At 40.0% G+C, this 27,476-nt stretch overlaps 1 long non-coding RNA gene across 1 annotated transcript in view; it reads right to left on the reverse strand.

Moving 5' to 3' along the window:
- Nucleotides 1-21,575, reverse strand: part of LOC129655905 (uncharacterized) — a 33,680-nt gene extending 12,105 nt beyond the window's left edge. Inside the window, exon 1 of the long non-coding RNA XR_008716130.1 lies at nucleotides 21,519-21,575. This is a non-coding gene — a long non-coding RNA (uncharacterized LOC129655905). The remainder of the gene's footprint in view (nucleotides 1-21,518) is intronic.
- Nucleotides 21,576-27,476: the final 5,901 nt, after the last annotated feature.

The following is a 27,476-nucleotide window of genomic DNA, read 5'->3' on the forward strand; positions in this document are numbered from 1 at the left end:
ACAAGTTATTCAGTTTCTCTATGCTGCAATTTCCCTTTAGTGAAGGACAGCAATAGCTGTACCTACCTCATCAGATTGCTCTGAGGGTTAAATTAAGCCTTTAGAATAGTGTTAGGCACACAGCAAACATTCAGTAAAGGTTAGTTACCATTCTGGTTATTCACTGTTGTGTTAACAAACCACTTTACTTAATGATATATAGCAAGAACCATTTTATTATGCTTCTGGATTCTGTGGATCAGGGACTTGAAAATGTGTCATGTAGACAGCTTATCTCTACTCCACAATGTCTGAAGCCTTGGTTGGGAAGTGAAGGGTGACTCAGTAGCTGGAAGCTGGAATCATCTGAAGACCTCTTCACTCACAGGTCTGGCGGTTTATGCTGGGTATTGGCTGGGAACTCAGCAGGAGCTATTGGTCTGAACACCCACACAGGGCCTCTCTGAGTGGGTACTTGGTTTCTCCCAGCATGGTGGCTGGCTTTCATGACTCAGTATCCCAAAAGACAGGAATTGGAAATTGAGAGTTTCTGAAGATGTTGGCCCAGAAACTGGCACAGCATTACTTTCTTTGTCTTCTGGTCAAAGCAGTCACAAGTTCCTCCAAAATTCAAGGGAAAGGGACATAGACATCACCACCTAATATGAGGATATCAATGGCATGGTGTATAATGAGATCATGTGGGTGTGGTGTATGGTGGTGGCCATCTTTGGAAAATACAACCTAGCATAGTTATTATTATTACTAAAGTTATACCCTAATAGTCATAAAAATATGTTAGCCCTGCTGGGCCCAAAAGGTGAGATAAGAGAAATGAGAAGAGAGAAAGGGAAGGTAAGTACTAGCCATCCACAGACCATCACATGGAGAAGGAAATGGCACCCCACTCCGGTACTCTTGCCTGAAAAATCCCATGGACAGAGGAGCCTGGCAGGCTACAGTCCAAAGGGTTGCAAAGAGTCAATCATGACTAAGCAACTAACACACACAGAGACAATCACAACTTAGAATAGTTCAGTGCCCTTACTGGGCAGATGATAAAACATGACTAAAGAGATGAAGTGACTTTCCCTGAGCCATACAATTGGCAGAAGCACCAGCTTGTTTCTATTTCCAATTAACCACACACTTAGAAAAGTAACAAAAAAGCACTTGGAAGGGGAAGAAATAAAAAGATGGTGAAGAGAGGAAGAAAAAACTAGAGAGGAAATGAGAAGGAAAAACAAGGAAAGAGTTGCCAACAACATTCTCTCTTTGAGACCCCACTCATTCTTTGGTTGCATTATACACAGTACAATGCTTCTGGGAAAATGTAAGCCCTGGAACAACATTGGCAAAATCCTTACCACTGGACAGCTTCCTTTATAGTTGGCTCAAATGTTAAATTAAACTAGTAGGAGTAATCCTCTTTCTCCTTTAAAAAAAATAATTTTTTAACTTGGGTGTTTGGAATGATTTTCTTTCCTCCTAACCTTGAGGATAGACTTTGAGCTGGAGAAGTTAATTGCAAGTGGAAATTTACCAAGTTGTGACTGCAGCAGATGCCTTTTTCTTCCTATTATTCCCTGTTATCTTCTTTTCCTTGTTGCCAGGACCAAACTTCCAAGTCCCTGTCATCAAACTCCTGTAAATCTAGCCCCTACCTCACCCCTCCAAGTGGATTTCTCCCCATGCCTCCACTGTATTTGTGGTTACATAGTGTGCATTTGATTTGGGAACCTATTCAGCCTGGTGTTTGGATTCAGATTAGGGCTTTAAGCTCTCAGGGACAGAGAGTCCATTCTGAAGTTTGGTGCTTTGCAGAGCCCAAGTATGTGAAGGTAATATCCATGGTGGAATCCCCAGGTTGGTCCTTCAGTCACCCAGCTCCCTTGCCTTCATGCTCCTCTGTTCCACCATGTAGAACTCTGCTCTAAAAGCAATCCAGAGAAGTTCACCTGCTTTTTAAACCTACGTCAACATGAAGGCACCAACTTTTCTACTGGAAGGCTTCTTTCATAGCTGGCTCAAATGTCAAATTAAATTAGTAGAAGTAATCCTTTTTCTCCTTTATGTATACTCAATGATACTAGAGACCAACAGCCATAAAAGCTAATGTAATAGAAATTCTTATAACTAATTAAGCAGATCTTCCCTTCTTCTTCTCCAAAATAATTGCCCAAATTTCTTATTCTTGTTAGCTCATCAAGCTGTCACCAATATTGATATTTATGACATGCCATGTTCATGGGAATACAAATATGATTAAAGTAAAATCTGTGCTCAATTAGAGTTTATAGTATAGAGAAGAAATTATAAGCTTAGATACCATGGACTGGGATCAGGGAGTCTGTGAACTCCAAAAATTACATGTAAAGCTTTGGCGGGGTGGGGGGTGTATGTGTACTTTTCAGAGTGCAGGGTAAATAACCTTTACCTGATTCTAATCACCAATGCACAAAAGATGAAAGCCCACCGAGACAGAGATAATAGTCACAAGCAAGTGTCACATGATCACAGACAAAAGAAGGGGAAGGGTAGGGTTTAGTGTGTGAAGTCTCAATAGAGAAGAGGTCAATGTCCAATCCAAGAGGGACTGTGCAGGGGAGATGATGGCTCACCACCTGTTGGTGAGTACCTGATGTTGGAAAGACATATCCGACTACTGGGCTGGAGAAGGAAGCTGGTTGCCAACAGAGGTACAACTTTGAAAACTTTGCTCAAGGGAAGCCCTTTCATTGCTCTTTAATCCACTTTGGTAACCTCTTTTTCATATTTGTAAGAGCTGTGTCATTTTCACTATTGTTCTCAGAACACATTTCAACTTGTCCATGTGCCTCTTCATTCATTAGCCTAGGACCAAACTGGTGAGTTACATAATGCAAACATAATACATGCCTTACTGAAGGACACTTTTCTCTTGACTTCAGTCTGGCACAATTTGGCAAAAAGACTATAAATTAATTTTATAAATGATTTGCATAGCATTTTCACATTCAATTTAAGATCATTTTGCACTAAAAATGCTATTACTATCTTTCAAAGTTTGTCGTCCTTTGGAGTTTTCCCATTGCTGATATATGTACCATATACAAAATATATAATAAATGTGTATAAATGATATATACATTATCATTTGTACAAGCTTTCTTTTTAGTAACTAAAAAATATAAAAAAATTAAAAATTTTGGAAAAAAGCAAAAGGTGAGCATTGAGGTAATCAACTTGGTGACATAAATTGTAGCTCACTGATGGTTTATATAATAGGATTCTCTCACTTTATTGAGAATATCAAGGAGAAACCATGGCTGGATGAATAACAAGGTGGAATCAAGATTGCCCAGAGAAATATCAACAACCTCAGATAAGCAGATGATACCTCTCTGATGGCAGAAACTGAAAAGGAACCAAAGAGACTCTTGATGAGGATGAAAGAAGAGAATGAAAAAATTGGCTTAAAACACAACATTCAAAAAATTAAGATCATGGCATCCAGTCCCTTCACTTCATGACAAATATATGGGGGGGGGGAGTGGAAACAGTGACAGATTTATTTTCTTGGGCTCCAAAATCACTGCAGACAGTGACAGGAGCCACAAAATTAAAAGACGTTAGCACCTTGGAAGGAAAGCCATGAAAAACCTAAACAGCATATTAAAAAGCAGAGACATCACTTTGCTGACAAGTTCAGTTCAGTTCATTTCAGTTACTCAGTCATACCCTGCTCTTTGTGACCCCCATGGACTGGAGCATGCCAGGTTTCCCTGTCCATCACCAACTCCCAGAGACTACCCAAACTCATGTCCATTGCATTGGTGATGCCATCCAACCATCTCATCTTCTGTCGTTCCCTTCTCCTCCCACCTTCATTTTCCCCAGCATCAGGGTCTTTTCCAATGAGTTCTTTGCATCAGGTGTCCAAAGTATTGGAGTTTCAGCTTCAGCACCAGTCCTTCCAATGAATATTCAGGACTGATTTCCTTTGGGATGGACTGGTTGGATCTCCTTGCAGTCCAAGGGACTCTCAAGAGTCTTCTCCAACACCAAAGTTTAAAAGCATCGATTCATCAGCGTTAAGCTTTCTTTATGGTCCAACTCTCACGTACATACATGACTACTGGAAAAGCCATAGCTTTGACTAGACGAAGCTTTATTGGCAAAGTAATGTCTCTTCTTATTAATATGCTATCTAGGTTGGTCATAGCTTTTCTTCTTTTAATTTCATGGCTGCAGTTACCATCTGCAGTGATTTTGGAGCCCCTAAAAATAGTCTTTCACTGTTTCCATTGTTTCCCCATCTATTTGCCATGAAGTGATGGGACCAGATGCCATGATCTTTGTTTTCTGAATGTTGAGTTTTAAGCCAACTTTTTCACTCTCCTCTTTCACTTTCATCAAGAGGCTCTTTAGTTCTTCTTCACTTTCTGCCATAAGGATGGTGTCATCTGTGTATCTGAGGTCTGAGGTTATTGATATTTCTCCTGGCTGACAAATGTCTGTATAATCAACACTATGTCTTTTTTAGTAGTCATGTACAGATGTGAGAGTTGGACCATAAAGAAGGCTGAGCACTGAAGAATTGATGCTTTCAAATTGTGGTGCTGGAGAAGACTCTTGAGAGTCCCTTGGATTGCAAGGAGATCAAACCAATCAATCCCAAAATAAATCAACCCTGAATATTCATTGGAAAGACTGATGCTGAAGCTCCAATACTTTAGCCACCTGATCCCAAGAGATGACTCATTGGCAAAAGATCCCGATGCTGGGAAATATTGAAGGCAAAAATAGAAGCAGGTGGCAGAGGATGAAATGGTTAGATAGCATCATCAACTAATGGATATAATTTGAGCAAGCTCCAGGAGATAGTTCATGATCTGAATTCCAGTCAGATTATTGCAAAATTCAGACTTTAATTGAAAAAAGTAGAAAAAACCACTAGGGCATTCAGGTATGACCTAAAACAAATCCTTTACAATTATACAGTGAAAGTGACAAGTAAATTCAAGTGATTAGTCTGATAGATAGAGTGCCTGAAGAAATATGGACGAAGGTTCTCAGCATTGTACAGGAGGCAGTGATCAAAACTATCTCCAAGAACAAGAAACACAAAAAGGCAAAATAGTCATCTGAGGAGGCATTACAAATAGCTGAAAAAAGAAGAGAAGTGAAAGGCAAAGAACAGGAAAGATATACCCATCTGAAGGCAGAGTTACAAAGAGGAGCAAAGAAAGATAAGAAAGCCTTCCTAGGTTTGATTCCTGGGTTGGGAAGATCTCCTGGAGAAGGGAAATGCTACCCACTCCAGTATTCTAGCCTGGATAATTCCATGGACTGTATAGTTCATGCGGTTGCAAAGAGATGGATACGACCAAGTGACTTTCACTTCATTCCTAAATGAATATTGCAAAGAAATAGAAGAAAACAATACAATGGGAAAGACTAGAGATCTCTTCAGGGAACATTTCATGCAAAGATGGTATAGAACAGTCTTATGGACTCTGTGGGAGAGGGAGAGGGTGGGAAGATTTGGGAGAATGGCATTGAAACATGTAAAATATCATGTATGAAACGAGTTGCCAGTCCAGGTTCGATGCACGATACTGGATGCTTGGGGCTGGTGCACTGGGACGACCCAGAGGGATGGAATGGGGAGGGAGGAGGGAGGAGGGTTCAGGATGGGGAACACATGTAAACCTGTGGCGGATTCATTTTGATATTTGGCAAATCTAATACAGTTATGTAAAGTTTAAAAATAAAATAAAATTAAAAAAAAAAAAAAAAAAAGATAGAAATGGTATGGACCTAACAGAAGCAGAAGAATATTAAGAAGAGGTGCCAAGAATACACAGAAGGACCATATACATAAAAGATCTTAATGACCCAGATAATCATGATGCTGTGGTCTATCACCTACAGCCAGACATCCTGGAGTGAAAATTCAAGTGGGCCTTAGGAAGCATCACTACAAACAAAGCTAGTGGAGATGACAGAATTCCAGCTGAGCTATTTCAATCCTCAAAGATGATGCTGTTAAAGTGCTGCACTCAATATGCCAGCAAATTGGGAAAACTCAGCAATGGCCACAGGACTGGAAAAAGTCAGTTTTCATTCCAATCCCAAAGAAGGGTAATGCCAAAGAATATTCAAACTACAGCACAATCGCACTCATTTCATATGCTAGCAAGGTAATCCTCAAAATTCTTCAAGCTAGGCTTCAACGATATGTGACTTGAGAACTTCCAGATATATAAGCTCAATTTAGAAAAGGCAGAGGAACCAGAGATCAAACTGTCAACATCCACTGGATCATAGAAAAAGCAAGAGAATTCCAGAAAAATATCTGCTTCATTGATTATACTAAAGCTTTTGACTGTGTAGCTCATTCTTAAAGAGATGGGAATACCAGACTACCTCACTTGCCTCCTGAGAAACCTATATGCAAATCAAGAAGCAACAGTTAGAACCGAGCATGGAACAATGGACTGGTTCAAAATTGGGAAAGGACTACATTAAGGCTGTATATTGTCACCCTGCTTATTTAACTTCTATGCAGAGTACATCATGCAAAATGCTGGGCTGGATGAAGCACAAGCTGGAATCAAGATTGCCAGGAGAAATATCAATAACCTTAGATATGCAGATGACACCACCCTTATGGCAGAAAGTGAAGAGTAACTAAAAAATCTCTTGATGAGGGTGAATGAAAAGAGTGAAAAAGTTGGCTTAAAACTCAACATTCAGAAGACTAAGATCATAACATCCAGTCCCATCACTTCATGGCAAATAGATGGAGAAACAATGTAAACAGTGAGAGACTTTATTTTCTTCGACTCCAAAATCACTGCAGTCTGTAACTGCAACCATGAAATTAAAGACAGTTGCTCCTTGGAAGAAAATCTATGACAAACTTAGACAGTTATATTAAAAACCAGAGACATTCCTTTGTTGACAAAGGTCCATAGAGTCAAAGCTATGGTTTCTCCAGTGGTCATGTATGGATGTGAGAGTTGGACCATAAAGAAGGCTGAGCGCCAAAGAATTGGTGCTTTCAAACTGTAGTGTTGGAGAAGACTCTTGAGAATTCCTTGGACTGCAAGGAGATAAAAGCAGTCAATTATAAAGAAATCAACCCTGAATATTCATTTGAAAGACTCATGCTGAAGCTGAAGCTCCAAAACTTTGGCCACCTGATAGAAAGAGTCCACTCATTAGAAAAAGACCCTGATACTGGGAAAGTTTGGAGGCAGAAGGAAAAGGGGACAACAGAGGATAAGATGTTTGGATGGCATCACCGACTCAATGGATATGAGTTTGAGCAAACTCCAGGAGACAGTGAAGGACAGGGAAGCCTGACATGCTGCAGTCCATGAAGTTGCAAAGAGTTGGATGTGATTGAGCAACTGAATAACAAGAAGACAACTCTATTATTGTGAGAGAACAAATCATATTTTTTACAAACCAATAAGATCAAAGCAAAGCACAGCAATGGATGCAGGTTAGAGCAAATTATTCTGCTTTTATCCAAAGGCTGCTGAAATAATCATCAAGTAAAGGGCAATGTGTGACATCTAGAATAAGAAGCAGATTACAGTGAATTCCTTTGCATGAATATATTGGATGTTTCAGGAGTAACATTAAAGAAGGCATCTGATCAAACATACCATTCTGTCAATATGACAGCAGAATCTAAAAATAATTTTAGTTCTTCCTTCTTAAACATCTAGTTTTAATGGTTTCATAACCTATGTCACACACTCAGAAACTAAATTTATTAGAATGTACTTAAGTCATTAAGCATTTACTTAACACATAATAATAGCAAGATGCTGTGCTAAGCTTTGCAGAGGATACAACTATGATTAAGAAAAGGTCCTTCCCTTAGGAAAGTTATAGAATATAGATAGAGCCATATATTTACAAACAGCTATAATTTAAGGCTGAAACTATCAAATGCATAGTAGTAAGAAACTCAAAATGCTAGGGAAGCCAAAATGAAGAAAAGAGCAGTTGGACTTGCAAAGCCTAAGAAAGGTCTCACAAAGAGGGCAGAATCTAAAGTGGGCCAGGAAGCTGTAAGATGACATCAAGCAAAGAAGGGGATGAAGTCACTTTAGGCCCAGCATGTAGCAAGGGGCAGAGAGAAAGGCATTATAAGACATGTGCTGGGAAAAGAAAAAGAACAGTTTGCTTAGAACAAGTATCCTGAGCAAGAATAGAAAGCAATACGTCTAGAAAATTTTCTTAAAGCAAGAAATTTGAGTATTAAATACAGAGCAAGGAATTTAATCTTTTCCAATATGTATAGCATATGATTTGGGATTGGGGATGGGAGTTTTTGGACAAAAGTAATAGCATGAAAGTTTATAGAGACCATTAGGGAGGTTACTAGAATAGGCAAGTGGAAATTAGGCACTAGACAAAGATGAGACTGGACTGGGATTACTGATGAAAGAAGGAGACATTGGCAAGATAATTGTCTCCAAAGAAAGCTAATTAGAATAGGCCTCAAAGGCTTTCTGGCATGAATCCCACTATACAGGGTAGAAAAAACTAGGCAGCATAGATGTTCCACTAGATCAGGAGCTCAGCAAATATAGATTCTCTGAAGCAGAGCGGTTCACTGGCATTGTATTTAATCATGAAAGTCAGTTTGATGGGCAAAGAGAGTTCCACCAAAGCTTATCTAAAGTTGGGAAGGATAAGATTAATCAGGTAGATTATCCAGTGATTATATTTGATTAATCTACTCTTCATGGAAAATAATTGCATCTAAAAATGCTATCTGATTGGAGAGCATTTTAAGTAAACCCACTTGAAAAATTTGGTACTTGCTTGCACACTGTTCGAACAATTATGAATGCAAGAGATTACTATAATAGAGGTCAAAAACCCAGGTTCAAATCTTGCCTGTCCTCAGCTAAGTTTGTAAGTCTGAACAGCTGCTTAAACAATAATTGTTACTTTCTTCATCTGTAATATGTTGACAGTAATACCTACCTAATCTGATTATTGGGCTTAAAGAACCCACCTACCAATGCAGGAGACTTTAGACACAGGTTCAATTCCTGGGTTGAAAAGATCCCCTGGAAGAGAGCATGTCAACGCACTTCAATATTCTTGCCTGGGAGAATCTCAAGGACAGAGGAGCCTGGCGTGCTATAGTTCATAGAGTTGCAAAGAGTTGGACACAACTGAAGCAACTTAGCATGCATGAAATCTGATTATTATGACAATAAGAGGAGACTGAGTGTAGAAATACCTGGAACAAAGAAAGGCCGTAATATTGTTGTTCTGCTTTTTTGTTTGTTTTCCTTTTAATGCACTTTCATTGAAGTGGCATAAGCCAATCAATCCAAGTCTATGCATGGGCATTTTGTAGTTTTGTTGGATTCTGAGATATCATTCTGGCCACATGATCAAGCTTTCCATTTTAAGTTGGTAAATGTGCAAATTAGAATTTTATTTAGAAGGTTCTAAATAAGAATTTTTATTTGGCCTAACATTTCATCCACATCTCACTTGTTTATTCTCAATGTCAAAACTTTTTAAAGTCAGTGTGTCTAGCTATGCATCATGAGAGTTTTAAAATGGAGAGGCCAAAGCAGACTGTTGAGCAAGCTCCTTTGAACATGGATGTAGTGAGGATATGGCAACCTTGAAACATCAAAGGAAGGTATTTCAAACAGAATGAGACCCATCCAAGCCAGGAGGGGCAGGACACTTCTCACTTGGAAAGGCTGATCTACTTCTAATAATGGGGGAGACAAATTAAAAAAGAAGATTACTAGCAGATCTTCACTGTGGAAAGAAAAGAGACAGCAGGGTTAACATGTAAGTCTATTTTTCTTATTCTCCTGAAAATAAATTCAGAACTAGAGAATCAAGATGCCTATTCATGTGTCTTCCTGTCTGTGACTTCCCAGTTAGGCTGCTGTTGGAGTTATGCCAAGTCCAATCAGCCAACTCCACATTAGCTAACCAACAGAAAGATATCATACCTGAAACTAAACTTACTTGGATAATCCTCATAGATGTTATAATAAAACTCTAAAAGAGGCAGTGTAACATGGAAGTTAAAAGTGAAGGTTCTACAACTAGCCTGCTGCTACTGCTGCTAAGTTACTTCAGTCGTGTCCAACTCTGTGCAACCCCATAGACAGCAGCCCACCAGTCTCCCCCCTCCCTGGGTTTCTCCAGGCAAGAACACTGGAGTGGGTTGCCATTTCCTTCTCCAATGCATGAAAGTGAAAAATGAAAGTTAAGTCGCTCAGTCGTATCCGACTCTTTGGGACCCCATGGACTGCAGCCTACCAGGCTCCTCCGCCCACGGGACTTTCCAGGCAAGAGTACTGGAGTGGGGTGCCATTGCCTTCTCTACTACAACTAGCCTACCTGGATTCAAATCTGGGCTCCATCACTTACTATGTGACCCCTAGAGTTTAATCTTTTTGTACATTGGTTTCCTCATCTGTAAGACAGAGGTGATAATAATACTACATATACGTAATAGGATTTGTTGTGACAAAAGAGTTAGTATACATAAATTACTCATTGAATGGGATGTACTGCTGATGCAAGATAAAGAAGCATGGGTAATGATGATCTTCAAACTTTATTTGAGTACAATGTCTTGTTATTATACAAAATTTTAAACAGAACTTTAAGGAAGTAGCTAACCCTTTCATCTCTGGAGACAGCTGTTGAGCAAAAAGAGGGAAAAACAAGACTTGCAGAGGGGAGGAAAAAAACATAAATATGGTTTCTGGAAAATCCCAGGTGGCCTTGCCACCCTCCCTGGAGTTCTGTGAATGACACTTACTATCATATATAAGAAGGGCAAGAGCATGATTAAAGAATAGACCCCAGACCACTTGCTTCACACTTTCTTCAGGGCAACACCATGGATATCTATCCAAGAGTAATTGAGCTGCAGCCTTAGAGAAGTGAGCACCAGTTCCAGTTCAGTCATTATCTATAAGTAATAAATTCAAAAACAAACAGTATCTTCCTAGATTGGGTATTTTGGCACAGGCTTTGTCTTAACCAAACAAGCCACCTGTAAACATGATAAATAATAAAAGGCAACCAGAAAGGTAGAAGGATATTTTGCACCATAAGACACAGAATCACCATCCACTGACCTACTGGCAACCCTGGCCATGGCCTGTGTGAAGGGGTGAAGGTGTATATGAAATGTTTTATAAACGTGCCTCATTCATTCATCTCCTCAATACACATTTTTAAGTATTTATGATACACTGCACATGTTAGATTCTTATGTTGATGATTCCTGGCTGAGGAATTACACAGCTCAGCTAAGCAGAGCATAATGCTGCATTCTGTGGGCAAACATAGAGATTTCACCTGGAAGTAGAAACTGTATAATTCTAGATAAATGACCAGCATAGACATATATGACTATAAAGTGGGAAAAGACAGCAATAGTTATCCATTCTTTCTGGACTGGTAGGATGAGTCATTTTCATAATTATTAAAAAAATAACTTACAACTCAAAGAATATTTACAGATAAAATTTTCTTTATAACTTTCCCCAAAACTCTATGTATAGGCAGTACTTTTTCAGCCACATCTAAGACATTTTTATCCACTGGAGTCACAATGTTGAGGACTTTTAGCCTGATTTTGAAACTATGTTTACATTTGCTGTTTAATTTAAATAAAGCTTAGAACCCTCCACACTCCTGTGGTGTTTTGTCAATGACTTTGTGGAATATGATTTTGATTCATCTCTAAACTGCCACAAAAAAGCCACCATAATGAATTTTAGTCAAAGACTGAACTTGTGTTAAGACCAAGCCCTGTGCCCCCAACAAAAAGATCCTCAGATTTCTTCTGGAGTACCCCATTCCACCTCAACAGCCAAAAGCTTGACAAAAATTATATCTAAGAAGGATTTATCATGTTTTAAATTATTCAAGGAATATTAAAGATTAATCCATTTTTCAAGGCCAGCTCAAGTCAACTTTTGTTATTGCAAGTCCCAATCGACCCAGGTGTCACAACCATTCTCTTTATACGGTTAGTTAGCTCCCATTGGTGTCATTTCTCATTTGTGGTTTTATTGTCCTGACCATAAACGTAATTTAGAGACAGCATATAATAACAGTTCATGTCTTGTGCTCTGATTTCAGTCTAAATTAAAATTAAAATTTTAATTTAAATATGAAATTTAATTTAAAATATAATTTAAAATTATGTCACCTCTTACTTGTGGACTGTGGCAAGTTACCTGTTAACGTCAAATCATAGTGTTGATATGAGAATTAAATGATGTATTTGTTGCCCTTGTACGTGGTAGGTACTCATATTGATGGTGATTATATAAACTATGGAAAATATATAAAAGTCATTCAGTCATTTCCGACTCTTTGCAACCCCATAGACTACACAGTCCATGGAGTTTTCCAGGCCAGAATACTGGAGTTGGTAGCTATTCCCTTCTCCAGAGCATCTTCCCAACCCAGGGATTGAACCTAGGTCTCTCACATTGCAGCTGGATTCTTTACCAGCTGAGCCATCCGGGAAGCCCAAGAATACTGGAGTGGGTAGCCTATCCCTTCTCCAGGGGATCTTCTTGACCCAGGAATCAAACCAGGGTCTCCTTCATTGTAGGCAGATTCTTTACCATCTGAGCTACCAAGGAAGCCCCTATATAAATTGTGGAAAATATAGAAAAGACAAACTAAAATCACCCATAATCCAATCACCCTGGGGATAAAGCACTATTGAGATTTCAGTGTATGCCTTTCCTTTATCAAAGTGTACATATGAGGACAGATATTTTTTAAATGTTGCCCAACACTAAGTATGGTTATATAAATTGTTTTTTAAGTTATGATATAATAGATTTTCTTCATAATATTTTATTTCATAAGGGCTTCCCTGGTGGCTCAGAGGGGTAAAGTGTCTGCCTACAATGCAGGAGACCTGGGTTCAATCCCTAGGTCAGGAAGATCCCCTGGAGAAGGAAATGGCAACCCACTCCAGTATCCTTGCCTGGAAAATTCCATGGACAGAGAAGTCTGGTAGGCTACAGTCCATGGGGTCACAAAGAGTCAAACATGACTGAGCGACTTCACTCTCACTTTCATAATATTTACTTCATATTACAATATAATATTTACTTCCAACTCATGATTTTAAATGCTGAAAACTATTCTATCATACGTTTTACATAATTTAGTTCACCCTTCCCAGATTATCAGATGTTTTACTTCCATTCTTCATCACTATAAATAATGTAGCAATGAATATCTTTATGTTTAACAACTTTTCTGTGGCTTTGAGGACAGAATGGGGTCCAAGTTCTGGCTCCGTGACCCCCCAGCTGTTTGACCTTGAGCAAGTAACTTAACTTTTCTAAGCTCCAGTCACGTTCGTTGTAAAATGGTGAAAAGAACGGTACTTGATCTTCATGACTTTTCATGGAAATGAATTGATAATCCATGTAACATGCTTAGCATCGGAATGAACACTCAAAGCATATTAGCTACTATGACTATTTTTCATAAGGGGAATTACTGGGCCAAAGTTTGGAAGGGATTAGAGTAGCATACACAGGATGAGATATTCATGGAAAATTGGGGAGTATTCTATATAAAAGGGTTACACTAGGCCTACAGGCTCCAGAATTCTGATTAGTGTTAGTGTAAACAGTAACCTAAACTTAACTGTGGGCACCTATTGCCTTATCTGTCTTGTCTTATGATGTCACGAAATGAAAGTATACCCTGGGGGGGGGCACAAGTGTTTGCAGGGTTACCTTGTTATTTTAATTATCCCATGGTGTGTTTATCTGGAGCAGCAAGTGGGAGGGTGTCTGTGGGGTTTCCAGAAACAGTGGTCACCCTATGTTCCAAGAGGGGACACACTTGCTCTGCACAAACCCCACTTTAGAGGCTCTAGAAATGAACAGCAGTGGTGGCTCCTTAATTCAGTAAAGGATCAAATTCAGTAGTGGAAAGGCTGAAGAGAGATGCTTCCATGAGCAAAGCGGGTGGAACAAGGATTTCCCCCTGGAGTAGGGGTGGAGGCCGGGAAGCTGAAGACGAGGAGGTTATTATGCAAGATTTGGCCGGGATAATGATTAAAACATCAGGGCATCCTACCCCCACCCAACTCTGCTCTTCACCCTGTCTTTGCCATCTCACCAAAGTATACCATCTTTCACACAGCTGCTCAGACCCAAAGTTTCCACTTTCAATATATTGGAAATCCCTTCTGCTCTCTCTCCAAAATACATCTGGAACCCATATCTGTCTTCATCCTGTAGCCCTGATCCAAATCACCATCATCTCTCGCCCGGTTACTCAGCCTCCTAACAGGTTACAGTAGCCTCTTAACAGGTCTCCCCATTTCCAAACAGGCCATGTCCCCCTCCCATGTCCACGTTCTATAGGGCTGTCATAATGATCTTTCCAATGCATAGCTCAGATCCTGTTACCCTCCTACCTAAAATCTTCCTTCCAGTGACTTTCTCTGCAACTTGAATAACCTTCTATCTCCTAACCCTGGATTATGATTGTATGTTCTATCCCCAGCCTGCCTCTCTTGCCTTGCCTTAACCCCAACTCTGCAGTCCCATTGATCTTGCTTCTTTTTCTCTGGAAGGCCACCTCCTTCCTATTTTAGAACCTTTGCATTAACTGGACCACACACTTATATTTTCTTCTTAATTGTATCTTGAATACTTTCCCAAAGATGGAAAGTACTGCCTGGCTATCTCAGGGAGTGGAGAGTTTTCTCTCAATGGAAAATCCCCATTGGAAAGAATAGTCATAAAGTAGGTTCCATAGTGTAAAGTGAGAGATCAAATTAAGCACCCTTAGCAATTTCTTCCAACTCTGAGGTCCTGCATTTTCTACCATGAATAGAATTACTTTCATAATCAGGTGCATGAAATCTTTTGCTCACTTGTTTTTCAGGGAAAATTCTGGAGTCAGGGTGAAGGGTAGTTTGGTGAATGGTGTCACCATTTTCATGGAGACAAATCAGAGACTCTTGATAGCACAGATATGAATATGAAGACCAGACTTCAACTGTACAGTAGGGATTCAGGCACTCCAAGATCAATCAATAGGAAGTTGGATGGATTTTCAGCCAATGCTCTTCTTGGGAATTAAATAAATTTAGTAGAAAGAAGATTGCTTCTTTTACAAAAGTAATGCTGTGGGCACATGCATAGTGTATGCATTTGGAGGTGTCACTTTGTTGCCTGAACCCCTTGTAATTGGATATTGCATTTCCAAGATAGCTGTGGCTATCACTGGTACTCCAGCCTATGGCTGTAAACAGAGCCAGGCCAAGCATTCTTACAGAACCAGTTTTACAGCTTTGCCCTCGTTAGCATTATTCTCTGTTCAGCTAAGTTAAGAAATTGATTGCTGAGCTGAAGAATGATAAATGAGAAGAAGGCATGGAACCAGAATTAAACTCTACACAAGAAGTTCAACCTCTACCTTGCCACGGTGGGACCCCAGGCCAGTTTCTTGTCCCTGTGTGCTTCATTATCCATTTGTCAGCACAAAGCATTTGCTGAGCCCTTCCCATACTAAAACTATGCTAGACAACCTCAGGTGTCAGATAGGCAAACAGATCGAAGATACTGCTGATGAACAAAGACACACACACAAATTGATGTAGAAATAGTGTGGAATTCTATAGAATCTATTCCTAGGAAGTTAAAAAGAGAGAGAGAGAACGAGAGTGAGAACTCATTTTAATTCAACAAATGTTCACTAAACACCTACTAAAATCAACAAACAAGGCATAATTGAGAATAGTAAGGAGAGTGAGGGATACACAAAGTTTAATAATACAGCAGTCTGCTCTCCGCAACTAGTAAGGGACATAATCACAGAAACAATTAAGTCAAGATAGTGCTATCACATGGAACGACAGAGGATGAGATGGTTGGATGGCATCACTGACTCAATGGACATGATTTTGGGCAAGTTCTGGGAGTTGGTAATGGACAGGGAAGCCTAGAATGCTGCAGCATGCCAGTCCACGGGGTCGCAAAGAGTCGGACATGGCTGAGCAACTGAACAGAGTGTTATCACACTAATTCATGTGTTATTCATTCTAACTATTGAGCTCATGGAGGAAGTAGCATTGGAGCCAAGCTTTGGAGAAGTATGAAGGAGGCATTGGAAAGGAGAGAGAGAGAAGCATGAGGTCAAGAACATCTGCTTGGTATCAAATCATCTCCATTCTGAAGGATGAATATGGCTCTCCTTTTCTGTGTTAGGCAATGTGCTAGTCTAGGGATTATTGCTGTTCAGTTGGATCCATCTTTTTGCAACCCCATGGAGTGCACCACACCAGGCTTCCCTTTCCTTCACTATCTCCTGGAGTTTGCTCAAACTCATGTCCATTGAGTCAGTGATGCCAACCAAACATTCTCTGTTGCCCTCTTCCCCTCCTGCCCTCAATTTTTCCAAACACTGGGGTCTTTTCCAATCAGTCAGCTCTTTGAATCAGGTGACCAAATTATTGGAGCTTCAGTTTCAGCATCAGTCCTTCCAGTGAATTTTCAGGGTTGATTTCCTTTAGAATTGACTGGTTTGATCTTGCTGCCCAAGGGACTCTCAGGAGTCATTTCCAACACCACAGTTCAAAAGCATCAGTTCTTCAGTGCTCAGTCCTCTTTATGGTTCAACTCTCACATCGATATATGACTACTGGAAAACCCCTAGCTTCGACTATATGGACCTTTGTCAACAAAGTAATGTCTCTCTTTTTTAGTATGGTGTCTAGGTTTGTCATGGCTTTTCTTCCAAGGAGTGATGTGAGAAAAATAGACCCAATTCCTCTCTTCATGTACCTCATCACTTAGCAGTGAATATACTATTGATAAAATAATTCTATTAAACACAAAGTGGGAACATGGATATCATACTTCTATTTCCCCTTATCAATAAGTCAGTTTCCCTCCCTGCCTCTTCCCTTATTTCCCAGAGAAAGAGAGAAAAACAAAGCCTTCTTGGAAAGAAGAGTGGGAAATTCTGCTAGACAGTAAAAGAAAGTGGAAATCCACTTTACCCATCCTAGTTGATTACTGAGAGAAGGAGAGGAAGAGAGTGTGAACTGAGTAAACATGAATGTCCCAGTTTTCCCCACTCAGCATAGAACCCAAGAGGAGAAAATATTATAGTAACCTTCTGGGTCCTGAAGGACCCAGGAACTTTAGGAAGCCTTAGGAGATAGTCAGTGACATGCTTTCTTGAACTAGAAGCTCAAGAACTAGAAGATTCAAGTTCCACTGAGGTCATTTCCAGCATAGCCAAAAAAGACACGGTAATATTTGCAGAGATAAAACTTATGTTGACATTTTTATATTCCCAAATTTATATTGTATATAAAAGAGATATTAAGATGCTAAGAAATCTTAAAATCATTACTAAATTAATCAGCACAGGCTAGATTATTGTTTTGGACTAAACTGGTTTTCCCAAGATTCATGTGTTGAAGCCCAGATTGTATTTGGAAATGGAGATTTTAGAAGGTGATTTAGTATAGATGAATTCATGAAAATGAGGTCTTTATGGTCAGATTAGTGTCCTTATAAGAAGAGATCAGAAATCCCTGCCCCTCCCTCTCTCTGAGGGCACAGAGGAAAGGATGCCACCTATGAGCTAAGAAGAGAGCTCTTACCAAAAACTGAATCAACCATCACCTTGATCTGGAACTTCCTGGTCTCCAGAACTGTGAGAGAATACATTTCTCTTAAGATAATCAGAATATGATATTTTGTTATGGCAGTCTGAGTAGACTAATACGGTTATGCTGCTATAACAAACAACCCTCCACCCTCTAAAAAAATCTCAGAGGATTAAAGCAACAAAGATGTATTTCCTGCTCATGCAGAGTTCTGTGGTACCAGGCAATTTCTATAGAACAATGGCCCTTGGTGTGAACACTCAAAGTAGAAATAATCACAGATGTAGAAAACAGACTTATGGTTACCAGGGGTAAAGGTGGAGGGACAAATTGGGAGACTGGAATTGGCATATACATATCTATCTATAAAATAGATACCTAATAAGGACCTACTGTATAGCACAGGGAACTCTACTCAACAGTCTGTAATGGCCTATATGATCATGCTAAGTCTTTTTAGTCGTGTCCAACCCTTTGTGACCCCATGGACTGTAGCCTACCAGGCTCCTCTGTCCATTGGATTCTCCAGGCAAGAATCCTGGAGTGGGTTGCCATGCTTTCCTCCAGGAGATCTTCCAAACCCTGGGATCAAACCCACGTTTCCTGCATTGGCAGGCAGCTTCTTTACCACTAGCAACACCTGGGAAGCCCAGATTATATGCAAAAAGAATCTAAGAATGAATGGATATATGTATATGCAGAACTTATTCACTTGTCTGTAAACCTGAAAATAATACAACATTGTAAATCAACTGCTGCTGCTGGTAAGTCACTTCAGTCGTGTCCGACTCTGTGCGGCCCCATGGACGGCAGCCCACCAGGCTCCCCCATCCCTGGAATTCTCCAGGCAAGAACACTGGAGTGGGTTGCCATTTCCTTCTCCAGTGCATGAAAGTGAAAAGTGAAAGTGAAGTCACTCAGTCGTGTCTGACCCTCAGCAACCCCATGGACTGCAGCCTTCCAGGCTCCTCCGTCCATGGGATTTTCCAGGCAAGAGTACTTGAGTGGGGTGCCATTGCCTTCTTCGTGTAAATCAACTATCCTCCAACAAAGAAAAATTTTTTTAGTGTGAGCACTTATTGATCCAGGGCACTTTTATCTGGTTACTCCACTATCTCAGCAAGAGAAGCTACTGAAAGATTCAATCATTTCTGAAGGCAGCTCCTATCAGAGGCTGTTCTGGAATGGATTTCAGTTGATCTAAGTCTTTGGAAACTCAAGTATAGTCTTCAATGGGTAAAATCCTTACAAGTCCTAATAACCAAAGTGAGCATCTATCTCTACAATGAGTTTTTGCTCCTGAGATGCATATATGTAGAATATCCTGTCTCTTTACTCTCCTGAAGCCAAAAGAAGTAGTCAAGCAGAGTCAGGTAAATATTCCTCCTTCTACTAGTGACCAAGTGGGTATGTATGTATTTAAAAAAAATCAAAATCTCTTTTTAAGCTTTATATATTACCTACATACCTAATAATTGTTTCAGCTCTGCAAATTGAATCACAAAATAATTATAAACACCAAACGTGGTTTAAATTGCCTAAGAGTTTCAGGTGAGCAGAAAGATGGGGTTGATTTGCTACACTGTTACTCAGTGCATCTCTGGGGCATTAAAATAAATGTTACATCATGATAGCATGTAGTATCCTGAAACATAAGGGATTCATGGCCCTGGAAGTTTCAGAGACTATCATTTAGCAATTACATAACATAAGCCTCATTCTGAGTCTTCCCAATCATGGAGAACAGGAGGCCTGTGTTAATGAATGTTTAGGCTGTTTAGGGAAAAATACGATTCTGAGAATATGGATTCCTAAATTTCGATTGTTATGTGGAAGTCTGTGCTCTCTAACAAGCAGAATTAAGGACAAAAGAAATATTTCCTTTCTCCTGGGACTATCCTGTTTAAAGATCAAAATTTCATATTGATGAATGACCTTGAATGTAAAAGGGCAAAAAGATTAAGATTAGGATTTTCCAGTGTTCCCTTTCCCTCTTAGCCATAATCATTTTTTCTCCCTAAGAAGTGATGGAGGCAGAAATGATAGTGAAGGAGCAAGGGGCTGGTGGGACAAGCATCAACATATTAACAGTCTCCCTTCATTTGGTTAGAGCTTTCCAGTTTATAAATCACTTTCACATTCTCATGAAATTCTCAAAAAAATGTGAGATAGGGTAGAAAAAGGTTGTTTTGTTTTTTTTCCAGAGAGGGAAAGCTAAGGTCTAATGGAGTGAAGACTGAAGATCACATTACTCATGAAAAGAAGATCCAGAACAAGACCCAGGCTTCCTGATGCCTAAGACATGCTCTTGCCACTATATTGCCACTGTTATATCTTGTCTAGATTGTAGTAAATAATTCTGTTTACACACTGGTTTTAAAATATTTGAATGAAAGACCAAGAAAATTTCTACTCATGGAATCAAACTCAAAACACCAAGTCTGTTTTTTTTTTTTTTTTAATTCCCAGCTCTCCTGGCCTTTCATGGAAGAGAAACACAGAAGGCATGATGGATATCATAGGAATTCAGTGGTGAGATTGGGTGATTAAGCTTAAGATAAGTGATAAGAGTGCTTTGGAAGAAATATTGCAGGTATGATGGTATGACAGCATTTGTGTGATATTTTTCCCAGTCAGATGCATTTGAGACAATGACTTTATATAGAAAAGGAACTTTCTATCATTTTCTTTTTCTTCTTTAACAAATATAATGTTGAGCTCTTCATTAGAAATATGCTCTAGTGAGTTAACCATTTTCAAAGTGAACTTTAGGGATTCTGATGGCTGCTCTTGTGAGAGCAAGGGAGATCATAGAGCCCACTAATAATACACTTTGTTCTGATTTTCACATAGAAGCAGCTGCCTCTAGGACCTGGGCTCAAAAAGAGGGCACTAGCCTATCATTTTCTGGCCTTATACTTGAATCCTAAAAAATGTGCTGGAAGTTTTCTTAGAGATACACTTTTTAGAAATAAATTTATGAGATGGTCAATATCCATGAAGATAACATAAATGAAAGTTCAGGTGATGCCCAGGCCAGTTCTGGATGCAGGAGGGAAATTGCAGAATCTCTGAGTTGATGCAAAGCCCCTCCAGAGGGGACTGAAACTCTTGTTTTCAAAAGGCTGACACTTCGACTTTGACCACTGATAATTGCTGTCATATATGTGTCACTTTTTAAGTTGGAGAAACCAGGAATCTTGAAGATGGTGAGGAAGAACAGTAACCAGCCCTTGATGGAACAAAAGCTAAGATATATGACAGGTTTCTCACAAGAGGATGAAGACAATGATAAGAAGGGGAGAGAGAATTTACCACAGTAGAATGCTCTATAGAGTGCTTTCTCTAGGTACCTCTTCTCTCTCCAACTCACACTCAAGCCTAGTATCTTGGCTCATCAACATGCTATCATCTTTAACATCATACACACAATCAAGCTTTAAAAAGTTGGTAAAAAATGAATTGCTGCTCTTAAGTCAGCTTTGTTAACACATTTGGGAAAGCCAGGGGAAAGCTTTTAGCCTGTTTGCATATGTCAATGATAGCTGCCAAAATCAGCCCTTTGCTTAGTGCTCTAGGGACTAGAGAAACCCGAGAAGGCCTGAGGAATTGGAACGAAGTTCAGTGACATCCAAAATCTTGCCTCTAAACTTTCTAATTCTCTTTTGTGGGATTTCCCCTGCCCCTGCCCCCACTCCCAGTATATCAACTTCTCAGATCTCTTCTTTTGGTGATGATGCTGAACATAATTCAGCTTCCACCTTGCTTCTATAAGGTGTGAACATCCTAGAAATAATGTATATTTTAACTGTTTATTAAAGCACAAATACATGCGTAAAGGGGGCTAGGCACTTACCTAACATTGAGCAGTCACTGGCAGCAGTGTGACCTCATATTAATCCTGGGCAAGTCTGGCCTCATGTTAATCAGCTGAAGGTAAGTCTTCAGGAGGCACTCAGGTGAAGGCTGTGAGCCATCAGCAACTCACTGATGGCCCATCAGCAGGAGATCCAGCCTCAAAACCCCGTATTAGAGTTTCTTGAACTTCCCCTAATACCAACAGGTTGGTTCCCTGAAAAGCAGGCTCTGTTACAGAGCTGAGGATACAGGGAAATACTCTTGGAATTAACACCTGTAAGTAAGTAAAGGAAGCACAACTGCGCAAAGAGAAAAGTTGAACTGCAAAGCAGTTGCAACAAAGAGTTCAGTCAATCTTATAGGAGGCTCTGGAGTTGGATGGCCCTTCAAAATTATTCCCAGTTGAGGGAACAGTCTAAACCTTCGTATCTCCATACCAACAAGCCATTGGATGAAGCCTGGACCCAGGATAGGGATTAAGTCTCAGGAAGTTCTCTTCATCTGAGAGCTGTTGACCAACAATGTGTCCCCTGGAGGGGTGGCCTGCACAGATCACAATGACATCCACTAAAAATACCAATGCTTTTGATCTGAGATGCAATAAATCTGAAGAGTAAATTTTGCATTTGGAAGTTTTGAGGTGGTCTTGGGAAAAGCAGAATTCTGGAAGAGGGTTGGTCTTAGGTGAAAAAATTGTTTCGTTGCTACCACATTTCATCAATTATAATCATCAGGATGTCAATGATTATAATTTCAATTTTATTATTACTTTATATACTACTAAAGAAATAAAACTATCAGCAATTATGAAACACAATTTTAAATATAAGAAGCATCTCAATTTCAGAGTTGGGAAAATGTGAATAAAACCCTCTACATTTTAGAACTGATGCTGTATGGTAAGCTTTGACATTCATCCTCTCCTAACACACATACACACAGTTTTTCTCATAGTTTTAGTGAGCACTGTTAAATATGGAAGGGTGGACTTACTGGCAACACCATCCTCAGTCAAGGTGGCCAGATAAAGCAGAAGTCACTGCACCTCGTACCCGGATGCATGTGGGGGAGGGAACCACATCCCATTTACAAGAAGGAAACCATCCAGGGAAAATGTCCAAGCCAGAAGGGATCCAGGCCCCCACTCAAGAACTCTGCTCAGCCCACAGGCAGATGTGCCTGTGCTCAGTCATTCTGCCTCTTCCACTGCCTACTACACTCTCAATTTCCTGTCACCTCTAAGGCCATGAGGACCAGCACAGTAAAGAAGGTATTCAGGAAAGACTATGTTCATAATTTAAAAGCAGGACACAGATCTTTGTCTCAGCCCAGGCACACCTCAGCCTCTGCCTTCCCCAAATCCCACCCACTCCAGAGCAAAAGATTCTCTGTTCAGTCATCCAAGCAGCTTCTGAAATGTTGCCTCCTGTGTGTAACCTTTTATCTTGTCCTGAAAGAGAAGCACTTCCCTTGGTCTCTTCCTTTCTAAACACCTAGGGAGTCATCCTCACTCATGTTTCCTACTTAAATGCAGTTACATCTTTACTAGACCAATGTCTGGACTTTGTTTAGTTGCAGCATTTGTCTGGAATTTGCCTGTCAGCATGTCCTTCATAGGCTGACTCATGATCATGGTGTCCCTCTCCCACATTGTCAACAACACAGGGAAAGGACTTGAGAGAACAAAGGCTATCATGACTAGAGAGGCTTTCATCCTCCATTGCAGTTGCTAACGGTGAAGAGTCCAGGAGCTTAGATATACATTGAAGTCTCAAAATTGATCCGGAGAGGTCAACTCCAACAGCCTGATTTTCCCAGCACCCATGAGCTGCTGATTTTCCCAGCACCAAGAGATTTCTGATTCTGGTGGCTCAGATTTTCTGAGATGCGGAGAACTTGAAAACATCAACATTCAGCATACACTAGAGGGTGCCATAACCTTGAGTAATTGAATCTATTTGAGAAGTGTTTGTCTCTAAGTCTCACCTTCAAGCCTCATGAAAGAGAAGCTCCAAAAGTCTAAAATCCCAGAGCAGGACTGGCCATTAGAACATAAGTTAGAGTGGATGTCTAGAATTATCAGATGGACTATTCCAAAATACTCGGTAGATCAGGATCCATGCCACTGCTAGAGATTTTCAAAGGCAATAGTGCAGAGATGGGTTTCTCTGGTGGCTCAATGATAAAGAAATCACATGCTACTGCAGGATATACGGGTTCAATCCCTGTGTTGGGAGATCCCCTGGAGAAAGGAATGGAAATCCACTCCAGTATTCTTGCCTGGGAAATTCCATGAGCAGAGGAGCCTGGCAGGTACAGTCCACAGGGTCACAGAAGAGTCAGACTTAGCAACTAAACAAACAACAACAACCACGGTGACTTTTTTTAAACTATCTTTAACAATAATAATAACTACATATTTGCATATTATTTACTGTGTGCCAGACACTGTTGTAAGTACTTTATATGCATTAATATTAAATCCTCCCAACAACCCTAAAAGACTATCTACAGTTTACAAATAAGGAAATGGAGGCAGAGAGGTTAAGAGATTTGCCCCAAATCACACAGCTACTAAGAGGAAGGGCCAGGATTCAAATCTAGCAGTCCATCGTGGAGATCTAATGGATAGCATAGAAATTATAGTTAGCAAAACTATACTATAAACTTCAAAGTTGCTAAGAGACTAGATCTTAATTCTTCTTACGGCAAAAAATGACATAATAATTATGTGATATGATAGAAGTGTTAGCTAATGCTCTGGTGATGGTCATTTGCAAATATATAAATATTCAATCAATATTTTGTATATCTTAAACTTACACAGTATTATATGTCAATTTTATCTCAATTTTTTTAAAAAAAAGAAAAAAAAAAAAAAAAGAATCTAGGAGTCCAGGTTCAGAGACTGCACCATTCTACCCCACTCACATGTCAACACAAGCGTCATGCATCCAGTTACCATATTTCTTGTCAGGAGTAACAGTAAGTTTCTCCCTGGTTAAACAACCACCATGCTCAACACTGATTACTATCTAAAATTGCTTAGCACTCTCTTGAATCTAGTTCCCATCCTTGTGTCCATTCAAGTCTTTCTGACCATCCTGTGAAGATTTTACTAATAATGTCAGCCTCAACAATGGCTCTTGACTGCTGTAGATCCAAACACAACTCATGAAAGCTCTCTTGAATTTCGACAAGCTATTGGCTCACATTTCTTAACTCCTGTTCACAAACATGGTGAAAAGACTTAAGTGAAAGTGACAAATTAGCTTCAATGACTTGAGGTTGCACTTAAACGAATTAACTTTACAAAACTCTCAGCTTACTTACATGGAATATTAGAGAAAGAATTGTTTTAGATGAACTAAACCACCCACTGCTGCTGCTGCTGCTAAGTTGCTTCAGTCGTGTCTGACTCTGTGCGACCCCATAGACAGCACCCCGCCAGGCTCCTCCGTCCCTGGGATTCTCCAGTAAGAACATTGGAGTGGGTTGCCATTTCCTTTTCCAATGCATGCATGCATGCTAAGTTGCTTCAGTCATGTCTGACTCTGTGAGACCCCATAGACAGCAGACCACCAGGCTCCTCTGTCCACGGATTCTCTAGGCAAGAATACTGGAGTGGGTTGCCATTTCCCTCTCCAAAACAACCTAACATCCTAGACTTTTGTCTTTCCATAAAACAGCATATTTAAAGGTCTGCCTTCCTGTCTTATGCTGTTGGCGGATATTTATTAAATGCACTCAGAACTGAAGATAGGTTGAATCTTTCGAATTCACCAGCAATTCATGTGGGACCTCACCACAGAATTTCCTCTTTCTATGGAGAAAGAGAGCTTCTATTTAAGACAGCTTTGGGGCAAAATTGTTGGTAAATTAGATTTTGGTTAATTAAATAACATTCTCAGTGCCTTTGGAGAGAATCGTCTATTGTCAGGAGTACTATGGTGATAAAATGAGGAAGACTTCTTTTTCTTATTGGCAAGTTCCAATTTAAACATTTGGGGTCCTCTCAAGATGTCTGGGCCAAGTAGATTCCCTGTAAACACTTTAACTAGAGAAAGCCCAGTAATTTTGAGACTTAGGTATATTGGCAAAGTATGAGGATTGCTATATCTAGAGCATGTGATAGTCAGAATGTTTGGATTCCAGGGACTTCCCTGGCAGTCTAGTGGTTAAGACTTTGTCTTCTAATGTAAGGGGTACAGGTTCAATCCCTCGTTGGGAAGCTAAGATTCCACATGACTTGAGGTCAAAAATACCCTGAAACATAGAAAAAGCAGTACTGTAATAAGTTCAATAAAGAAGTTAAAAATATTTAAAATCAAAAAGAATGCTCAGATTTCATTCTGACTCCAATCCTGGCTGTGAGAGCTTGGGTAAGTTACTCAACCTCACTATGCCTCAGTTTCTTCATCTACAAAATGGGTGTAACAATAATACCTACCTCATGGAAGTGGAATGGCTATAAAAACCAAGTGAGTTGGCACCTGTAAAACACCTGTGACAGCACTAACATTGAATTTGTGCTCAATAAATACATATACCATTAGTCAACTTGCTTTTATGGTGATAGTCACTGTTGTCATTCCCAACAGTACCTAATTGTCCTGGGTGGGCTGGCTGGGGGTTGGTGGGGAGAGAGGCGAGACTGTACAAAAGTTGTTGCTCTTAGAAGGTACAAAACAGCATCTTGAGTAAAAATAAAGCAGCTTCCTCAGAATCCCTATGCATAACATCATCACAGCCAGGTATCCAGCTGTGACTCTGAACACAAGTGAGGTCTGGTTCAACAAAGCGAGAGAACATTATTCAGTAACAACAGCAGGTTTCAACTCTTGCTTCTGTGTGGTAAGGCAATTCCAGGGATACTTGAAAAGTAAATCCTGCTGGGGTGAACCTGAACATGATCTGGCAGCCAGGTTTCCATCCTGGGCCCGATTGTCAGGTGTGCCTGCACGAGAGCCCCCAAAACCTACATGGTGTAATTAAGTGGGCAGCAATAACTCCAGTCATGCTTAATAAGAACATTCCAGATTTCCAAGGAATGACAGTCATCCGTGGAAAAGACAGATTGGAACCTTACATGTCATCTTACCTCCTGTTTATAACGCTTACTTAAACTAACAGCTGGGGCTATAAACAGAATTATAGGGTGCTGACTGGATGTTTCATGCAGCTCAAGAAATTGGCTACCTGATCTCAAGACTAGACAAAAAGGTTTCTTATAAATATAGCCTACAAGGATAGCCAAAAACCTCTCTCAGGCTGATTGAGAGGGAGCCAAACTGTTTTCTAATACAAACCAACAATACAGAACCTATCCACTTTTTAAAATCTAGTTTAAAACTCGGGGCATTGCAGAAAGAGATTGATGGAGTCACTGAAGTCTTAAGTCATAAGCTTGTGTTTTTGTGGGTGGTTTTCTCTACCCCAGACTATGCAGGAAGTCCCAAGGAAACCAATTGTTGAAATTATAGGTACCTGTAGAAAGGTAAAAATGGCATATTATCCCCAGATTGAACATCTTTGTAAGGGACAGATTTGCTGATTAGCAACTGAAACTATCTGAGCAGAAGACTGAGAGTGATGAATATGAAGTTAGGTCAAGTGATGGTAGAACAGCCTGTGCTGCCACTGTTGATTACAGCATGGATGCATGAATTTCCTGTGAGCCATACAGATGCTACAGAAAGTTTGAGTAAGGTTTGAGGCATCTTGTTTTTACCCCAACTAAGAAGGCTGAGCTGCAGTAAGGTACCCCCTGCAACCAGAAATTGCAAAAGATTCTTGGAAGATATTAAGGGAGAGTTAACTGTTCCATATTGGAGAACTGTTCCATGTTGTAGTAGGGCCCCCCCATCCACCCTCCATCTCATGCAGGGACCCCAAAGGATGCCTTCAGGCCTGCCACACACAGGACTTTTGTGGACTGTCATTGTGAGCCAGAGGA

Source organism: Bubalus kerabau, chromosome 6 (assembly GCF_029407905.1).
Source record: "Bubalus kerabau isolate K-KA32 ecotype Philippines breed swamp buffalo chromosome 6, PCC_UOA_SB_1v2, whole genome shotgun sequence".
In the NCBI taxonomy this organism is placed as follows: domain Eukaryota; kingdom Metazoa; phylum Chordata; class Mammalia; order Artiodactyla; family Bovidae; genus Bubalus; species Bubalus kerabau.